Genomic DNA, 13,840 nt, shown 5'->3' with positions numbered 1-13,840 from the left:
TCAGCTTTGATTTCTAAATGGTAATACTGATAGATATAAGCCATGTAAGCAACAACTCTTTAAAAATCTAAATAATTTTTAGAAGAGTAAAGTAGCCCTGAGACCAAAAAGTTTGAAACTACTCACCTAGGTGTCACCAAATATTCAGATATTTAAATATAAAATATTCACAAAATAAACTATTCACTCCAGATACATAAAGTGGCCACGTTTGAAATTTGCACACTCCCTTCACTGATCCTTGACGGAGTTCCTCCCACGCCAAGAGGCTCTTTCGGTCCTTTTGCTGTGATCCTCCTCTAAAGGCACAATTACAACTGTCAGGACTACAAAGACCCTTCAAAACACATCATGTCACCTCAACATCCTCTACCATACAAAATTAGAAATAGAAGTAAATTTGGGAGGTAGACTGAAGAAAAAGGAGAAATCAAACTCACAAGCCAAAATAGTGGGTCTCTCAAATTAATTTGCTTCACATAAATTCTCCTTAAAATTATTTATGGATACAAATACAATATAATAACTTGCAATCTAATATACTGGAAGTTGTATCCACATTGAAAAAGAAAGGAAGCAAAGAGCTTCCCTCCACAGCCTGTCCCTTGATCTCTGGAAACACTGGCCACCCAGAGATGATTGATCCCAAAGGACTCAGCAAATTCCTGCAGTTCATTCTCAGGCCCTCCCCAGCTTCGGAGGATGGCCTTCTGCGCTGCAGAGCTAATGCATGTCACACCTAAAGCTGCAGCAAGCAGAGCTCCAGAATTAAGCCACAATAATTATTCAGTGGTGTTTTCTGGCATTCTTTCAAAACAGACAACTTGGAAAACCAGTCTTTTACTGCAGGCCAGAATATATTTCTAAAGTAATCATTTCAGACCTTTGCAGTGATACGTATACTTCCCTCTCTTAGGTAAATAGATGTGCACCTATAGTGCAATTGCAAAACAATCCAGGCCAAAATAATCCATATGCACCTGAAATAGTCAGATAATTGAGACAGTAGGGAATTGTTCTAGGGGTTTTATTTGTTTGGGGAACTAGGATTGGGAGATAACTTGAAACATCTGGAAAGTGGCCTAATTCTGTGATTTTTTTTCTGAGATTGTGAGATGCTGTCCTTTCTACCCAGATGATCAATGAAAGGGAAATTATCAAAATTTTTTGAGATTTGGGGGAGAAACATAAAAAAATAGAGTGAGAGATGAAAAGAAGCCTCAGCAGCTTCTGAGCAGCAGATTCTCTCTCATTTAGTTTATAAAGTGTTAAAGCCACCTTAAATGAAATACAACATAAATGTTCCCTCTCCCTTTCCCTTACATTAGGTTACATAACTAGCCAACTGAACTTTGTGATGGTTGGGTGTTTGGGGCTATCTCAAACAGCAAAACTGTTCAGTCTTATGACCCAATTCAGTTATCAGGGGAGCTCTAAGCTCCAAACTGACTGCGGCATTACATCTATTATTAAAGAGGATTTTTCTAAAAAGATTCCATTGTTAGAAGCTTTGTTACCAGAAGTTAAAATCAAAGAAGCATTCTGGATCATGGGGTGCAAACATAATTAAATACTAATTTAATTTATGTTAAAAACATATCAACTGGTTAGGAAGACCATGCCAGGTTGTATAAAAAGCATAAACAAGAATAAGTAAAACAAGCAAGACTAAAAATAAATTAAAATTATTTTATATTTGTTGACATTTTTTAAAACTATGCTTAGGGAAAAAACAGAAAGGAATTATTTTTTTTTGAGCATTTATCTTTACTTTTTAATTACTCTGCACAAGAATTTTATATATTAAGGACAGTAATCCTTTACCAGACATTTGTTAATAATTAATAAATTGGTAAAATATTTAATAAGCAGAATAGAAAATAATCAGTTTCAGAAAGGAATTACTATATACACAAAACGAACTTTTTTTTAATTAGGATGGTGAACATCTTTTTTAAAATCTTTTCTCTGTTTTTCAAGTTTTTTGTTATTGTGTTGGTATTAGTTTCAAATTTTAAAAAAGTAATTGCAATAAGTCTGAAAAAATATGCCTTTGGAATAAGTTATTGAGGTTAAGAGATAAGATTGACCTGCATTTAGGTCAGGGAAGAAGGAAAAGGGCATCTGTCAGGACAGTAGCTGGTGGTGGCAGAGACGGAGCAGCTCTGGGTTGAACTCCAGGTCTCAAAGAAGCAGGTGACAATGACCCCTTACTCCTCCATCCTTGAAGCTCCTGGAAACAACCCTCCCTTGGACTCTGTTTGGGTGCCTCCTGATTCATTCTATCCAAGGACCCAAGGAATCTTTGGAGAGAAAAAGGGACAGGGGTCACCACTCATACCGAAACCTCACCTTTTAAAAGCCTGAACTCGGGATGTCCCTGGGACTGATTTCAATCCTACGCAGCCTCTGCCAACATTAACCACTGTCTCTCTTTCCACTAACTGGAACCATCAACAGACAGTTTATGTTACAATGTGGCACCATCCAGAGGGGAAATAGGTGGATACAAGAAGGGAAAGGTGGAGCCTATAAAGACAATTTTCCCAGCATTCACAATTATACCTGAGGGCAGTCCCATTCCCCCACTTGTGTAGGGTGTTTGAATGGAAGTTGCGTGCTGCGGCCATTCTGGCTAGCCCTGTTCAGCCAGACATCCACAACGGGGCAGTCCAAGGCTGAATTACGTGTATTTTAAGATTCAGACATTTCCAGGCATGTCTAGAGGACACACCACAGCAGGATTTGCATGAAGCACACAGGAACAAATGGAAAGAACTCATCCTAAAGGAAGAGTTGTTCTGGAACACGAACTTGACCCAGTCTGGATGCCGTAATCTCAGAAGGAAAAGGAATTATTAGCAGCAGAACATGATATTGGGGTCTGAGACTGCTTGCCCTGTAGCAATGAACTCATGATTTGAGTTCTGGGGAAAAGGAACTTCAGGTGATGCTGAAATATATAAAACCTCCAAAAGAACAAAACAACAACAACAGAAAAGAACCCTCTAAGAGCACAGGGCAGCTCTGCTGTAGGGCCTTTGACCTGGGAGCAGGGGAAGCTTCTCCCTTTTTATTTTTATTTATTTATTTTTTCCTTTAGAAGTCTTTATTAGATCATAAATGTACAACAGCTTCTGAAGTCTACACAGGCACTTCAGTTCTTAAAAGGAATACATGTAACATTATGATGTCTCATTACACCATGAACCTGGACAACAGCTTTTCAAAACTTTGTGAGAAAAATCTTGAAAAAGGTTTCACATGTCACCCGACACTTAACACATTTTAACATTATCAAAGAAGGTATGTTTCTACACTCTTACAAAGACCACTAGAAAGAAACGGTTAGAAAGCTAAGAAACTGTCTCAAAAGCATTTTTTTTCACAATCTTTCCTCCATAGTAAGGTAATATTCTTAAATAATTCAATCCATTCACAAATGGCTCTCTGCATCTGCTCTGATGTCTTCTGCTCTGCCTATTTCTGTATGACTGAGAGTTTCCACGACCTGAAGATATTCTGTTACCTCTGGGCTCTATTCTCTCCTATTCATATATCCTCTCCTACTTGCCCATGGCCAACAGAAAGAAACTCAGTATTGGCTGGTCCCTTCATAACCCCCACTTCCTCCACTGACACCTGGACCATAGTTTCCTCCACCGTATAATTCTCGTGCCTGCTACCGACGTTTCCACTTTTCGCTAAGCTTAGTTAGAAGGTTGCTGGTTACGATTTCTGAAAATCATTGTCATTTCCACTTGCACACTTTCCTCCTCCATAGATGCCATACCACCCCCGGGGCTCCCACCCTGGTGGCCAGATCCAGGTACTCCCCTACACCTACTAGAGCCATGACCAAGTCCACCGACCACTCCTGAATCCATTAGATCGTCCTCCAAGTTTCCTTCCTCGTCCTGCTCCAACATTTCCACCACCGCCAGGAGAATCTCCAGCACCGACGTTGCCTCCTCTTCCACCTCTAGAACTGTGGATTTCCTGCCTTTGAGGTCGAGACAGGGCCTTTCTTTCTTCTGCATGATGACCATTGACGGTATGGTATTTCTGCAGCACAAGCTTATCCACCGGATCACAGCCATCAAAAGTGACAAACCCAAAGCCTCTTTTCTTTCCAGACTCCCTATCAGTAATTATCTCAATGACATCGATTTTTACATATTTCTCAAAGTAATCTCTAAGATGTAGCTTAGTAGCTTCTCAGTAGCTTCTCAGTAGCTTCTTCAATTCCACCAACAAAACAGCTTCTTCACAGTTAGGAAAGCGCCCCGCTGTCCAGAATCCTCTCTTGGGACAGCACGTTTGGGGACAACCGTTTCCTATCAGTGGAATGAGGTGTGGCAGCCTCCACCTCAGCCGTGGATGAGAAAGTTACAAAACCGAATCCTCTTGATCTTTTCCTGGCAGGATCCCTTATGACCACACAGCCTGTAAGTTTTCCCCATTGCTGGTAGTAGTTCCTCAGATTTTCTTCTGTGGTTTCAGAGCTCAAGCCACCAATAAAGAGTTTATGGAATTCTTCTTGTTCCTTCTTCTTCCTCCAGAAAGTAACAGTTTTGAAACTTTCCTCCATCTTGGAGTCCATCGCTTCCGCCATTTTCCTGAAGCTGAGGGAGATGAGGGAGATCTCAGGGGAAGATCACGAACCTGCAACCTGACCCGCCCCGGATCTGAGGTAAGAACGAACCTCCGATGCTCCAGCAACACCACCTTCTAGGAGCACCTCCATGCAGGGCCCGGCACGCTTGCATAATTCTTGAGCACCTTTCGATTTTCTCCTGAGATGCAGACAGCCTGTAGCTTGCTGGGAAAAGCTGCTTCTCCTCTTTTAAACAGATGATGCCACGTGGTCTACGTGAATAACAGCACAACCACCTGTCACACACCGTTATTCTCCAGGTGCCAGTGACTACCATGGAAGAGTAGCCCCAGCACAGAGACCACAGCATCAGCCATAGGAAAGGAATTCTCTTTACCTCATTGAAGCACAGAACACAGAAGAGACTACCGCAAGGTGCTTCAGCGTTAGAGAGCAGCCTGACATTGGAAGAGTGGAATACCTTCAGTTTGGGTCAGTGTGGTCGCTCCAGGCATCAGTGGGAAATGACAGTGATGGGAGTGCGTAGGAAACCCTTTCTTTGCACCCATTCTTCTCCCGAGTTTTTGATCATCTTGACCATCACTACCCTGAACTCGGGTAGGTGGCCTATCTCCACTTCACTTAGTTCTTCTTCTGGGGTTTTATCTTGTACCTTTGTCTGGAACATGTTCCTCTGCTGCCTCATTTTGCCTAAGTTGCTGTTTTTATTTTTACGTATCTGGTAGGTTGGTCACGTTTCTCAACCTTGGAGAAGCAGCCTTTTGCAAGAGACTTCCTGTGAGTTCCAGCAGGGCACTCCTCTCTCACTACTGGACTTACATGCTCTAGGGGTGCCCCCTATGAGGGCTGACTACTGTGGGTGGTCTGGTGTCACTGGCCCTTAGTCCTATGGGTCACCAGGCCCTGCCTTGTGTGGAGGCTGCTGGCCACTACTTGGCAGGACCAGTTCACCAAGGGGCTGACTGCAGAACCCCAGGGCATCCCGGGGCTTAAGGTGGATCACTAGTGGGCGGAGTCAGGGTCCAGAAAGCTCCGGGGTTACTTCCTGCCCACTGGTGGGTGGAGCCAGGTCCTGTGGTTAGTACTGGCCTATCCCAGAGCTGTTGTCAGATCACTGGGGTGGGGTGGGTTGTGAAGGCTGGCTCCTGACACAGTTGGATATGGGGTCCCGGGTGTCTCGAAGCTTGTGTTGACCTGCTAGCGGGCAGGGCCAAGGCCCAGCTGGTCCTAGGGCAGGGTCCGCAGGCTGCAGGATTGTGGTGTTCTTGAGTCTGGTGTCTAGCCCCTGGTGGGTGAGGCTGGTCCAGGGGCTAGAGGCAGCTTCTTGAGGGTAAGGCGGGCAGTAGGGGATTCTGGGGGTGGTGCCTGCCCACTGGTGGGTGGAGCTGGGTCCTGGCCCTCTGGTGGGTGGCGCCGTGTCTAGAAACGGCTGCGGGCTTACGAGATATCTAGGCAGCCTCTCTGGTGATGGGCGGGCCTGCGTCCCAGCACTTGGCCTGAGGCGTCCCAGCACTGGTGGATGGGGCCAGATCTTGGCGCTAATGAACTAGAGGGAGGTCCCCACTTTGCCACCTGCCAGTGTCCACGCTGTGGAACGAGCTCCCAGGAATGGCTGCCACCAGTGTCTATGTCCCCAGCGTGAGCTGCAGCTGCCCCCTGCTTCTCTAGGAGACTCTCCAAGACCGGCAGGGATGTCTGGCCCAGACTCCTATCAGATTACTGCTTTTGCCCTAGGTCCTGGAGCATGTGAGATTTTGTATGCGCCCTTTAAGTGTGAGTTTCTATTTCTAAGCCCAGGACTCCTTGAAAGTAAGCCCTACTGGCCTTCAAAACCAAATTCTCTGTGGGCTCATCTTCCTGGTGCAGGATCCTTGGGCTGGGGAGCCCGACGTGGGCCTCTGAGTACTCTCAATACTCTCCATAATTACTCTCCTGTGTAATTATTCTCCAGTTTGTGGGTCAGCCTCCCCAGCCCCCCCATCCCACCTCCCCCCTGCCCCCAGGGGCGCGGGACGTGACTGTATAGCAACTCTGCCCCTCCTACCCCCCTGGTTGTGATTTCTTCCTTAGGTCTTTCATTGTAGAAGATCTTTTCTGGCAGGTTTCAGCCTTTTCGTCCATGGTTCTGCTGATAGTTGTGATTTTGGTGTGCTTGTAAGAGGAGTAAGCTCAGGGTTTCTCTACTCTTCCGTCTGGGCTGATCTCCTGTCAGGGAAACCCTTTCTTTTCCCTACTGCCCACCACCCCTTGCTACACGCGCACACACCGCTCATGCATGCACGCACGTGTGCACACACATAATCCGTTCATTCTGCAATTTTTAAAATACCTACCAGGAAGGAGGTCTATGCTAAGCGCCCTGGATTTGGCGTGAGGAAGGCTGACGTGACTTCTGAGCACATGTCGCTCGGCAGCCGCGTTACCACGACAGCTCGCTCCCTGACCACCAGTGATGACCCACGAGTGGGGCCCTGACCCATGCTGAGCCCATTATCGCGTTATTCCTTCACAGCCACAGTTGATCGATCCAGAGGACAGCCCCCGACCCACACTGAGCCAGCAAGGCCCTCTTTTGGTAATTCCAGAACTGAGAGGGTTGGCAGACTCTTTGGGGTGCCTGGATTACAAAATACAAAGATTAGAAACTATAAGCATGTGACGTGGAGAAGAATAGAAAGCTAGCCTGAAGGTAAGAATAAAGCAAAGGGAAAACTGTGAAAAGCTAGAGGGAGCCTCCCCTTGCTCCTGAGACGGCTGCAATCCTGCCATTGTATTTCATCAGCTAATCAAGGTAAAACTAGACTGGGTTTCCGCCACTTGCAACGAAAAAAGTCCCAGTATATTGACCCACACACACACTGTAAATGGTGGCAGCAATTGAAAGGCACTCTCACAAGACTTAAGAACTGAAGGAACCGCAGGAAATTAAGAGAAAGAGCAAAAAAGGAAGAAGTGTTAAAGCTAAAAAGGGCTGTCTTGGTGAACTTAGACAAAGTATACCTTGGACGTTTCCAGAAACACTGGGATGCAGGGAGATTCTGCAAAGACCTGAGCTAGAGAAATAATCTGTTATTGTTGCCAATATTCAAGGTTTAGCTCCTGACTCATATGGCCTGAAGAATCAGAAGTTACAAGGGTAGGAAACATAGCAACATTGATTTATACAATTTATGAAATTTCTATTTGTTACTTATTATAGCACATACAGTTTTATTATAAAGAATCTTTATTCACCAAAGAGCCATTCAGAAAAGCACTGTATTTTTCTAACCAAAATTTTGAGTCAACTAGATATAGCCTCATCTTCCCTCTTCCCGTCCTCTAAGGGACGTCTCTCTCCAGTTTAATTCTCTTGTCATTTTTCACTTCCAACTCAATGTCACAACTTGATGAAGGCTGGTGGCTAGAAGCTCCTGGAAATGGTCAACAACCCACAACCACAATGGTGTCTGTATCAGACAATCAAGGGTTCTTTCTCTCCATTTCCAGTTTAATGTTTTCCCATCTCTTAGACCTCTAAACCAGATCCAGCTGCTGTTCTTGACACCTGTCGTGTTTATTTAGAACCTGTTTTTACCAGAATCGTTTCAACACAGTAAAAATACCAGATCTGGTTTCCATGGGCTTTTCAGAGAAGGCAGTAAACAAAACAGGAGAAATAAAAGAGAGAGGCTGCCAGGTATACAAAGCAATACGAGTCGATTATCAGACTGCACATACGATGTTTTCTGACAGTAAGAAAGTACAAAACATTGTTTTATTAATTTTGGCTTGATTTCCCACCCTCCTTTTTCAAGGACAGTTCTATGAAATTAAAAGTAACTCCTATTTTTGTGTGAAAGCCAATGCTTGCAACTAACTAACACACTGTGGACCTTGTCAGATAACGAAAAGTAAAGACATGTTGTTTGTGTGTGTAAAGCATAATTATTCATGCACACACATTTTCCTTTCTCACAGTGAACAGCATGCTAATTTATATATGCTTACTGTGCACAGGGAGTTTGCTGATATCTTACATATTTGTTTCCATTTAACTCTCTTATTCAACCAAAAAGGGGTTACTAATAATTTGAGATTACAGTTCAGTAGTCTCTTTAATTTTGGTTAGAAATACAACAGTGGAAATAGCAATCAGATTGAAAGAAACAACATTTTCCACTTAATTTCTTTGTTGGAAGGGAAAAACAAACACTGCTTCATAACCAAACAGAGTTAAGGTTTTAATGAGCCAAGTGCAAGTTTCAATACCTTGTCCATCCTAACAGAAATGCATCTGTTCGGAAAGTGATTAAAATCCAAGAAAGCTCAAGGGCTTCTGTGGTATAAACACAGCTTGGGCCGCAGAGCTCTTGGCTCTGGGACTGAGCCAAACCTTCCAGAATGCTGGCAGAAACCCCACTCAGTATCTCCCTCCAGACCAAAGGAAGAAGTAGTAAACAAACCCATCAATCACCAGCAACTGGGAAGTGCTGAGAACCCTAAGTTTCAGCCACCAATATAGAAAGGAACTGATAAATTGCCATCCATCACTCCTGCTAAGCATGCATACAGGTTCTCACTTAGCTATGGACTTACTAAAAGTATGCAATACAGAATACTCAGCAGAAAGAAGACAAAGGCCTAAACCCACCTAGGGAAGGATGTCATTAACAGGATTTATTTTGCTTTTTAATACAGCTTATGGTACTTTCTTTTATTTTTGTACTTAAAATTCTTAAGTACAAAACTTAAGAATTTTAACTTAACTTTCCTAAGGATTTTAACTTAACTTCCTAAGACATTTACAATTCTACGGAGATACAATTAATATTGTCACCTGAGATACAAGGATCAATTGTTCATTCATTGATTTATTCATTCTTTTAAAAATATTTCTCAAACACCTACTAGCTTCCTGGCACCATCTGTATTCTGAGGGAATATAAAAGGTAAAAGTAATCATAAAAGATATAGTCCCTGCTTTTAAAAGCTTGTCATCTGAGTACATTTATAGGGGATTTTTATATGTCAAAAAAATTTTAATAGTGCAAGTTAATACATAGAATCGAATAAAAAAGACAAGAGAGTGTATAATAAGCTCTTCTGCTAGTGGTTAAAAAGTAGGTACTAGTGGTTATTAGTTTTATAGTAATACTTGTTGGGGGGGGTTTCTTATCTGAAACCCAATGAGGTTTTATTGAATGATTTTTAGTAATGTTTTTCTAGGTCGACTTCTGATGGGTACTGATTGGTCATGAGTTCAAGGGTCCATTCCCTAACAAGTACCTAGGTGTGACTAATGTGTGCTTTTGTTTCTGGTTAAATGTGAAAATTGGGAAAAGAGATGGGACAGATAAGAACACATGGGGTCTGCTCCTGTGTGAAGATACTCGAAGGTCAAGGCACCCCATGTGTAAGCCACAGAACAGTAATCCTCTACTTGGGCCACACACTGGAATCACTCAGGAAGCTTTTTTGAAAAAAAATTAATTGCCTAGGCTCCACCTCAGACCAATTCAGAACATGTGGAGGTGGGGCAGACTTTTTTAAGCTCCTCAGGTGACTTAGCAATATGAAGGTAGGTTTGTAAAACACCACCACAGAACATACCCGCAATCATTAAACCCCCAGCTCATCTTTAACCTCAAGCAACATAACTTCCTGATGTGTCCTCTGAGGTTTACTGATTACAAATAATACACTAAGTAATTAACGAAGTTACCTGCTATATGCTGGATTACTGTCCAAGTCCTACTAAAACTTGAGGAACGTCAGTCAAAAATTATCTCCTATCCTTTTTGAAAATTTGGTCCATTTCTTGTCTACTAAGGCACTACAGTTGTGACAATAAAGCCATGTCACATATATGGGTGATCACCTTTTATTCTCTATTTCATGGGTTCACATACAGCTCATCTAAGAGACGAATCATTGTGTATCCAGTGCAGAGAGTTAGAAGAACAAATCACATCACAGTCGTGCCCAACGATAAATTGCTACCCGATCCATCAAAACACCTGCCTGATTTGACCTCAAAGTAATACTGAAGTACTGCAGGAGCCTTGGTAACTTAGGCTTTATACTGAGGTCATGAAACTGCTTCTCACCTTTTCCTTCCTGCAGAGACTAAGGATGAGGAAAGGTCAATAAAAGCTACAAACTATCTTATGCTTGCTCCTAACAGATTTCTCCATGTGCTGATAATAAAGAGAACGACCGTGCCTAATGCCCTTTTTATACCTTATGTAGCTTCAGTGATTCCCATCCTGGCAGCACGACCAGTTATCCAGGGTGCTCACTGCACACAAGCTCAGGCCTGATCCCTCAAGATTAAGGTTTAAGGAACCTTGGGTGGGACCCAGGAATCTGTATTTTAAATAAGGGCCTCCACTGGGCATATACCCTGAGAAAACCAAAATTCAAAAAGAGTCATGTACCAAAATGTTCATTGCAGCTCTATTTACAATAGCCCGGAGATGGAAACAACCTAAGTGCCCGTCATCGGATGAATGGATAAAGAAGATGTGGCACATATATACAATGGAATATTGCTCAGCCATAAAAAGAAACGAAATTGAGCTATTTGTAATGAGGTGGATAGACCTAGAGTCTGTCATACAGAGTGAAGTAAGTCAGAAAGAAAAAGACAAATACCGTATGCTAACACATATATATGGAATTTAAGAAAAAAAATGTCATGAAGAACCTAGGGGTAAGGCAGGAATAAAGACGCAGACCTCCTAGAGAACGGACTTGAGGTTATGGGGAGGGGGATGGGTGAGCTGTGACAGGGCGAGAGAGAGTCATGGGCATATACACACTAACAAACGTAGTAAGGTAGATAACTAGTGGGAAGCAGCCGCATGGCACAGGGATATTGGCTCGGTGCTTTGTGACAGCCTGGAGGGGTGGGATAGGGAGGGTGGGAGGGAGGGAGACGCAACAGGGAAGACATATGGGAACATATGTTTATGTATGACTGATTCACTTTGTTATAAAGCAGAAACTAACACACCATTGTAAAGCAATTATACCCCAATAAAGATGTTAAATAAATAAATAAATAAATAAGGGCCTCCAAGAAATTCCAATGCTGCCATGCTGGGTAATCTCTCATAGAACCATTATCCTGAAGAAAAAAGAAGACAAGACTTTCAGTTTGTCAACATGATGGCTGGAATACCTTTTAAGTGGAATGTCACACTGGTACTCACACAGCTGAAGAGCAAAAGTTTGTCTCTCTTTAATAATGAGGTCAGTTACCCACTGAGTTCTTAGTTTTATTTTTCACAAACTGACATTATTTTATATGTCTATTTGCTTATTTTTAAAATATTAGTTCCCCTTAATAAAATGAACACTCCATAGTACAAGAATGTGTCTATTTTGTTTGCTGACCTATCCTCAGATCTTAGAACAGTTCTTAACACATAGAAGTTACCCAGCAAATAATGAATGAATAAGTGGATAAACAAGTGAGTGAATATTTAGGAAGTGCTCAAAAAAGTTGACAAATTGGCGAGGAAGAGAACCTACCTATCCAAGCAGGGGCAGGAAATCCTCCCCAGGTCTTTCATTTAATCTGAGGGGTTTTTGTTATTTTTTTTTTATTCCTGATATACAAGAGAATTACTAACCCAATCAGCAAGTTCCCTAAAATATAAAAATTCAAAAAAATTGAACTGGTTTTGTAGAAGTCAGTTAAACAAGCTTCAGTGTGTAGTAGGCTTGAGTTCACATAGCCTTCCTCATTAAATGAATGCTCTCAGTAACTACATCTCAGAATCTGCTCTCATTATTGGATCTGATGGCCAAACTTGGACCTTTCCATGCTGATGTATTACACTTGAGCTTTTTCAGGGTAATAAGTTTATAATAAGATTTAAATGGGATAAAATAAACCACCCCGGTTGGCCTCTTCTGATTTTTATTTCTTTTATTGCTTTATTAATCTGACCAGCGATTATTTGGTGCTTAGATGCCTTTGTCAAGAAAGATATTAAGTGAGTGACACATTTGTCTAGAAAAGTGAGGAACTGGTTTTAGATTATCAGCAACTGGCTTGGGGTTGATGACATGAGAAAATACTCCATGATTTTATGCATGTGAGGCAATTTTGAAAGATCATCATATTGGACATGTCACCAACTGAGTATGAATGCACCGCAGACTTTTATTGTTTGCAGCTGCCTGACATTCCCCATTCAGCCGTGAGTGCAGATGGTCCTTGGACAGCAATGTTAAGGATTACAATGAGGGAGAAATGACAGTCTTGGTCCCAGCTTAGGAAAACTGCTGTGAAAATGATTTTAAGAGAGGAGTTCAACTATAATATGACTCAGAGTGAATGGGTGAGTTACCCCCAGAATTCTACCTTGTACTGTCATTCAATACCAGGATCCATTCAAAATGAGCTGAGTGAAGAGCGTTCCACTCAGATCAACCCTTTAGGGCTGCCATATGCTCATCTACTAGCAACTTGACATAAGGCTCCCATCTCTGCCCATCCTGGCTCCTTGTACACAAATGATATTTGAACTTGACAAAAGCAAATGAGGACAGCCCACAGATTACAGCCTTTTCCTTTACCCCACAGCTGGCCAGGCCCCAGGAGAAGGCTCTTATTCAAGAGGCTAACTTCAAGAAAAATACCTGGTCTAAAGAATTGCAGCTGTTGATGTTTCTGTGTAGCTTAGCCACTGCTAAACCACTGTTCCCATGGAACAATTCGATCTGAATTCGGCAAATCAGCAATGAAACAGGAGATAGCACTATGCATAAAAGTTAATAAATAAAAAGAGGCATGAAAACAGAGTTGTCTACTGTAAAGAAAAGAAAACAGGCAGCATAATATGGAAATCAGATAAGCGGCACATTAATTGGAACGAAGAATATTTGTAAATTATAAAATTTACAATCCACAAAGAGGATACAACAATGTTCCTATGCCAGTGTCGAAAGTAATTCATGCATATAGTCATTCAACAAATGTCTATTGAACAATCTGCTAAGCCCACAAACAAAGAAATATATAACAAAGCAGAATAAGAGACTAGAGGAAGGTACTGAAGATTATTTAGGAAATGATTATCAAGGAGGGTCTCTCTTAAAATGTGCTATTTAAGCAAAGAGCTGAATGAAGCTAGAAAGCAACACGGGGCTCTGGAGGAAGCACACTGGAGGAAATGTGAGGAACTGGTGTTAGATTATCAGCAACTGGCTTGGGGTTGATGACATGAG

The 13,840-nt window shown here is 42.3% G+C and overlaps 1 pseudogene; it reads right to left on the bottom strand.

The window, feature by feature from the left end:
- Positions 1 to 3,595: 3,595 nt before the first annotated feature.
- LOC113626125 (heterogeneous nuclear ribonucleoproteins A2/B1-like) lies at positions 3,596 to 4,591 on the bottom strand (annotated as a pseudogene).
- Between the last annotated feature and the right edge of the window lie 9,249 nt (positions 4,592 to 13,840).

The sequence above is a fragment of the Aethalodelphis obliquidens genome, unplaced genomic scaffold (assembly GCF_003676395.1).
Source record: "Aethalodelphis obliquidens isolate GAN/ISIS:26980383/991018 unplaced genomic scaffold, ASM367639v1 scaffold17, whole genome shotgun sequence".
Taxonomy (NCBI): Eukaryota; Metazoa; Chordata; class Mammalia; order Artiodactyla; family Delphinidae; genus Aethalodelphis; species Aethalodelphis obliquidens.
The sequence above is the reverse complement of the archived record's forward strand: the minus strand, read 5'-3'. Positions and strand labels throughout refer to the sequence as shown.